Source organism: Oculina patagonica, chromosome 12 (genome assembly GCF_052425735.1).
Source record: "Oculina patagonica isolate OP01 chromosome 12, crgOcupat, whole genome shotgun sequence".
Taxonomy (NCBI): Eukaryota; Metazoa; Cnidaria; class Anthozoa; order Scleractinia; family Oculinidae; genus Oculina; species Oculina patagonica.
Genome location: NC_135769.1, coordinates 25,149,751 through 25,155,747, shown reverse-complemented (window position 1 = coordinate 25,155,747; position 5,997 = coordinate 25,149,751). Strand labels below are relative to the sequence as shown.

Below are 5,997 nucleotides of genomic sequence, written 5' to 3'. Positions count from 1 at the left end.
TACAGACTTATCGACCAGCCTTAAGCCCTTAACCCTAAAGAACTTCGCGCTTGCTGTTAAAATATAAAAGTCAAAAACATATCAACGAAAGACGGGATAATATTATAGAAACACGAAATTGAAAAGAGATAGATGGAAAATTTATATCAAAGTTTGTTCAGTAAAATAAATAGAAACAAAAACACGTACTCATAACTTAATATAAAAATATTTTCCACGCTAAAATAATTAACGTGTAAATTTCGGAAAAGGAGTTGTTAAATAAGCTATTATAACGGTCTGAATATTGATTAGTGTTTTTCAGTTTTTAATGAAGACTTTGTCACGACACTAGTGGCGCCAAGAATCTACTAAAACACAGCTTTGAAAGGCAAAGCAATCACACATTTTTTAAGTATGCACTATTTCTGTGAAACCTGCCAATATTCTCAAAACACTGACACATCATCCAGATGCAAATATTTTCATGTTAAAACGCACGTTTAGTTACTCCGAAGGAATGCACTTTTCTTAAATTTATAAGCGTTCTAGGAGAACCGAATATCACTGAAAGAAAAAGAACAACTTATGTTTGTCAATAAAAAAATAACGTTATGCAAGTCCGCCAAGCACATCGTTCGCTAATAAGCAGATGTGTCTACCGCTGAATCAAATGGTTTTCCATCTGACAAATCCAATGTACTGAGTCTCTGTTACATTTGAGCTTACAAAAGAAAGTTCTTCAATCAAATAAAAAAGGATATGAAAAAGAATTGGATAGGAAGAGAGAATGGAATAACCCTTTAACTTAACATCAGCTAAAAGCATATATAATATATGTACTTGGCCTGGGGCAGAGGTCTGGGGGAGATGCGAAAACAAAAGAAAGCCAGAAAATAGTGTTTTTGTAGTCAGTGTAACGATCTTAACAAGTAGGAATGCTTTTAGCTGATGCACGCAATGTCATCCATATTTGCAAAATACACGCCTACCTCATAGCATAAATTATAGGTCTAAAGGGTTTAAAACAGAGCAACTCTCGCTATTCTCTGTCTGTTCTTGAGGAAAATATTTTGTCAACGCGCTGTGATCCTTCACAAGTTCCCAGGAAAAGGTAGGAATACCAAACCTGTTAAAAAAAGTTGCACCTTCATTTCTAATGTAACAAAGCGCGCGAGGAGTTCATTTTGGGCGTTTTGTTAAGTGCCGCTTCGCAATTGAAGTTAAAGAGTGACTCGACCTGTTTTCTTAGCTTGGAGTCGGCCGATTTTTCTCTCTCTGAAAAAATTTTAATCAGTTACTGTAGATCGGCAGTATTCAAAAGTACTAGTGTTGAAATAACAACAGCTCTAAAGCCATTTTCAATTACACTGGAGGAGTATGTTTAAAAAAAAAATGAAAAACCCGGTATCTATTCAAGGTTGCGGATAATCCGCTAACTACAGCGGGTATCCGTTTTTGCGTCTAGCATCAGGCGATCCAAATGAGTTTTTTATATCTGACTATAGTCCGATCCAATTTCTCGATCCTCTTCAAGGCTTTGATAGAAGACTTTCATATATCAGAAGAAGGTTCTTCATTCAAGTCCAACATTTGAACGAAAATTTTATGAAATGAACAATTATTTTACCTTTATACTTATGATAAAGATAACCAGTACAGCTTACTGCTAAATCTTCGTTCCATTTCAGGTATCACTATATGGCCGTGTTTCACAAGGAAATATTATACTTATATCAAACAAAGCCCTTGAACTAAACCCGACTGAAATGAGCTTTGAAAAGCGAAATCATGATCATTTTAATCTCTCCACTTGGTTTCCTTTCCTAAGTCCAACTAATCGGAAAACATTGCTTAGCGAATTTTGATAATTCAATAAGCTTGTGACTGTTTTCTTTTGCAGGGAGATTATGGACTCCAAGTTTCATTTGTGCCTTTTACTGATTATTTTGGGGAGCCTTACCATGCAAGTTCATTCCCAGATGGGTGAGTGTGTTTTCATCACGACCGTACGCTGTTAGAATTTTATTTTTTAACCTGGACGCGCGAATGAAAGTCAAATATTTGCCAGGTTGTGTTTGGAGAATCCTTTCTTGTTTACAGGGAATTGTGAGCCGGATTATGGTACATGTATCGAAGCAGCTCTCCCTTGTCTTACTCCACATAAAGACTGCTCTGACTACTTTTCCTGCCCATGGGGCGAGAAATGCTGCTGTTGATGCTATCATCTGGGTAGGTAAAATTCTTAAAACATCATATGCATTATATTGATACCTGTTCACAATATATTCAACACGCCTGCAGAAGTCTTTTTTATCTCTCATCAATATTAACTGCAGAAAACACGCCTCCTCATACATCAGTGAAGCAGGAGAACCTTACTCACCCTACCATTCTCGCTGTGAAAGAAACGAATATGAGCATTTATGGACGCATGAATACATAAATATTAACGGATCATCCACATAAACTGTTTGTTATTTTAAACGCCATGATTCGAACCACTTCTGCCCTTGATGTTGTCGCCCAGATGTCAAAATAAGTTAAACACTACAGCAAAGCTTCGTTGTAACAATATTCTGCTTACCTATACAAGTGACAACTAAGTTGTATATAACCCTGGGTAATAATCAGTTATTTTTTTGCAGGGTCAGATGGTGGCAATGATGTCTGTCTCCATAAATGAAATGACGGCCTTAACTTAGTAACAAAATGATAAAATGATAAAGTAAATGCTGGAATAATTGAGTAAATTGGATATTCTTAAGGGGAAACACGGTAAAACATAATGTAAGACTAGGACAAATAAAGGCTGGATCATTTAAAAAAGTTTATTTTTGTCTCCATCGTTTTATTAATATTTAAGATGAAAACAAGAACGTAGGAAGAAATTAAAGATAAATCAAAAGGATTCCATTGGAATCTCGGGATTAAACTTGTATATACCACCCTTGAGAGAAAAAGTTACCCTTCCGTATACCTTCCCTAGTAAATGGTACCACTTCACATACCTATAATAGAAAATCTGCGGCCGTTTTCTTCATTTTTCACTTGAATAACCCCTTAAAATACTTAGATGAGTTAGCCATAAGGTTCGTCTGTTCCAGACATTTTGAAAGGTCTTTTACATAAATAAATTGAATTTTTCCCTACCCTTTTGTATACTTCAACTCGTAAAATCCCTATTGTTTTATATAATTACAACCTTAATATCATAGGTGGCAAATTACTTCTTAATTTTGGCGCGAAATTTCAACGTTAATTTATAATTTCACAAGTGAAATTATAAAATTGCCATGGCAACGTAGTTAGCGGCAAGATGGCGTCCGGAATAAAAGATGTTTTAAAACTTAAACTTTGTACATTTTCGCTTGAATTTCATCTTAGCCGGCTAGCCTTGGCCATGTAATAAAACTTTTGATGATATTTTATATTTCAAAACGTCAAAAAAACTTCAAGACTTAAGCCAATTACATAAATGGCATCGAGCGGATTTTAGAGCGTTTTACACGGGCGCCGTTTTCAGTTCATTAAAGACGAACTATGGTCATAATGTGAGAAATAATTCAAAGTTGATTAATCTTTGAAACCTTTTGTCAACGGCAAAAAGGAATATCTGAAAGGTTTTATTCAAAGACTAAAAAAAACTTGCGAACTTAAGCAAAATGTATGCTTTTAACTTTTCAAAGCTCGGAGTTCGCGATGCAATATACCAGTCAAAAACACCTAAGATTGCTGTGTGAATTATGTCTGTGGAATTTGTCACCTATGATATTGAAATGTAATCAAATGGTATACTCGTGAAGTTAGAAAATAATTTCACTTGCATTTTGTCAAAATTCCAATAATTAGAAATTTGACAAAACGCGCATGAAATTATTTCCTAATTTCACTCGTCACTATTTGATTACCCATACTAAAAGGTACCCCATTCAGGCGAAGGCTACCCGTATAGTCCACTGTAGGGATTATCTCCCCCCCCCCCCCCCCCGCTTCGGAGGTAAAGATGATTTACGCTTGAAAGAATGTCCGGTTAGCAGCGATGGTAACCAGTCGGGAGAAAAACTGTACAGTAAAATTGATAAGGGGCAAAACAGCCAAAGTTGATTTAAAGCTGAAATGAGGTATAGGACTTTTTATAAAATTTCTTGAGCAGAAAACTACAGTAAATACTGTCAGATTTCGATATGTGTTAGATTACAACATGCATGTGAGTGACATCAGGAACATAGTTCTATTGTTTACTGCATGGTTTTATGAAATGGAAATCACCGGGCAACGAGAATGGCATCCCTTGATATTAAAAAAAAACCTATTTTTACAAGAAATAACACGCAAACTTTAGCTTGACGTTTCGTAAGCTTCAACATGCTTCAACAGAATGACAGATGACGGAAAACAGACAATGAAAAAAAAATGATTATTGAAAACATGCAAGCTAATAAACATAAAGTTTTTCGCTGTCAACATTATCATTTAGGGCAGGTTTCAAATCGTTCTACTGGACAGTTAACGTTTCCAGTGAAAACAAAATTTAGCAATCCTGGCATTGGCTTGGGAAGAGGAAGGAAGACGTCTGAAATTCAGGCTAGGGAATATAGAACAATGGCCGCTTTTTTGAAATCCATTGAAGCATTGGTAAACTTCATGCTTTTAGTATTTAATCAAAAAATAGCGCGAGCCGTTGAGCTGGAGTACTCCGCGGATAGTTATCAATGGCGCTATCAGTTGCTAAGCAACCACGAGGTGAAAACTGCAGGCTCAGTCTGGTCTCGGAGACCGGAATTCATTATCGACTGCTCTGGTACTTGCAGTGACATAGTTATGGTATTTACGTAAAAGTTAATTTCACTCGAGAAACGTGCCCAGGGGCCCGTTTCTCGAAAGCTCCGGAAATTTTTCGAGCCCGCAAAGTCATTTTTAAATATTTGTGTCTTAAAAACGGAGAAGTGTTTTGGCCTGAAACTTTGCATAAGGGGAACTTTTGTTCATATTAAAAATATCATGGAATAAAACAGCTCGGTAATCATAAGGGTTTGGAATTTTGCTATGGCTTTCCGGGTGCTAAAACTTTACAGGGCATTCGAGAAATGGGTCCCTTGTTTGCGCGTTCCCCGGTTTGTGCTCGTCGGAACCACTAGCCTGTTCCAGGCGTTCAGTTAATTGGGGTGCAGCACCAAAAACACCTCACCCCTCCCCTGATTTTTTGCTCGCCAGTTTTGCTCCCCAGCTGGTAACCAAAAGCCTGGAAAGTAACAAAACTGCTTGAAGGTGAAGGATTTTTGTGTGTTCGAAGTTCTGCTGTGCAATAACACTGACATCTTCATTATTGGCATTATTTTGGAATGTAAATACTCATGTCAGCAAAATGTTAAGTTAATTAATAAAATCATATTTAAGCTTTTAGCCTTATTGTTTCACTTGCGAAGCGAAGCCTCAGAAGTTAATAAGTAAAAAAAGACATAGTACTGGTTCTTTTTAATATGACACGATTAAAAAGAACATGAAGAAGAAGAGATTATAGCAGAAAACAATGAGATAAAAACAAAACAAAACAAAACAAACAGTTGAATTTAGAGCCTCTCTATGAGTACCCACGGTCTCCGTTTTCTTCGAAATTGTTTTGCAGATTTTCTTTTTTTTAAGCAGATCTTCGTTTTGTCTTCGTTCGTTTTTTTTTCTTGAAATGTGGTCAAATGCCAAAATTCAGAAATTACAGATATTTTCTGTAATATTTACGAGTTTTACCAGTTTTTTTTATCTGAGTGTTCAATTTGATCACGCGAATTTTTGGTCAATTTCAGATCTTCGCTTCAATCTTGAGATCTTCGTTTTTTTCCGCGGTGATCTTTATTTACGGATTATTCTCTTGCCCATTTTGATGGCTGAGTAGAGAGGCACTGCGAAAGTAAGGGCGGTGTTACACGGGACAACTTGCAACAACAATTTTTTGCGCAACAATGTTGCGCGAAAAATCGAACACCGTGTAACATGGTACCGAGGATGATTTTTCACGCA

At 36.4% G+C, this 5,997-nt stretch overlaps 1 protein-coding gene across 2 annotated transcripts in view; it reads left to right on the top strand.

Annotated features, from left to right (window-relative positions):
* The first annotated feature begins 291 nt into the window (after positions 1–291).
* Positions 292–5,997, top strand: part of LOC144633871 (small cysteine-rich protein 6-like) — a 69,686-nt gene continuing 63,980 nt past the window's right edge. Inside the window, exons 1-4 of one of the 2 annotated variants that reach the window (XR_013567111.1) lie at positions 882–1,093; positions 1,883–1,965; positions 2,083–2,211; positions 2,628–2,811. The gene's annotated coding sequence lies outside the window, so the exon portion shown is untranslated. Of the gene's footprint in view, positions 1,094–1,882; positions 1,966–2,082; positions 2,212–2,627; positions 2,812–5,997 lie in introns of those variants that run through there. The other variant, XM_078492780.1, reaches the window with a different exon arrangement.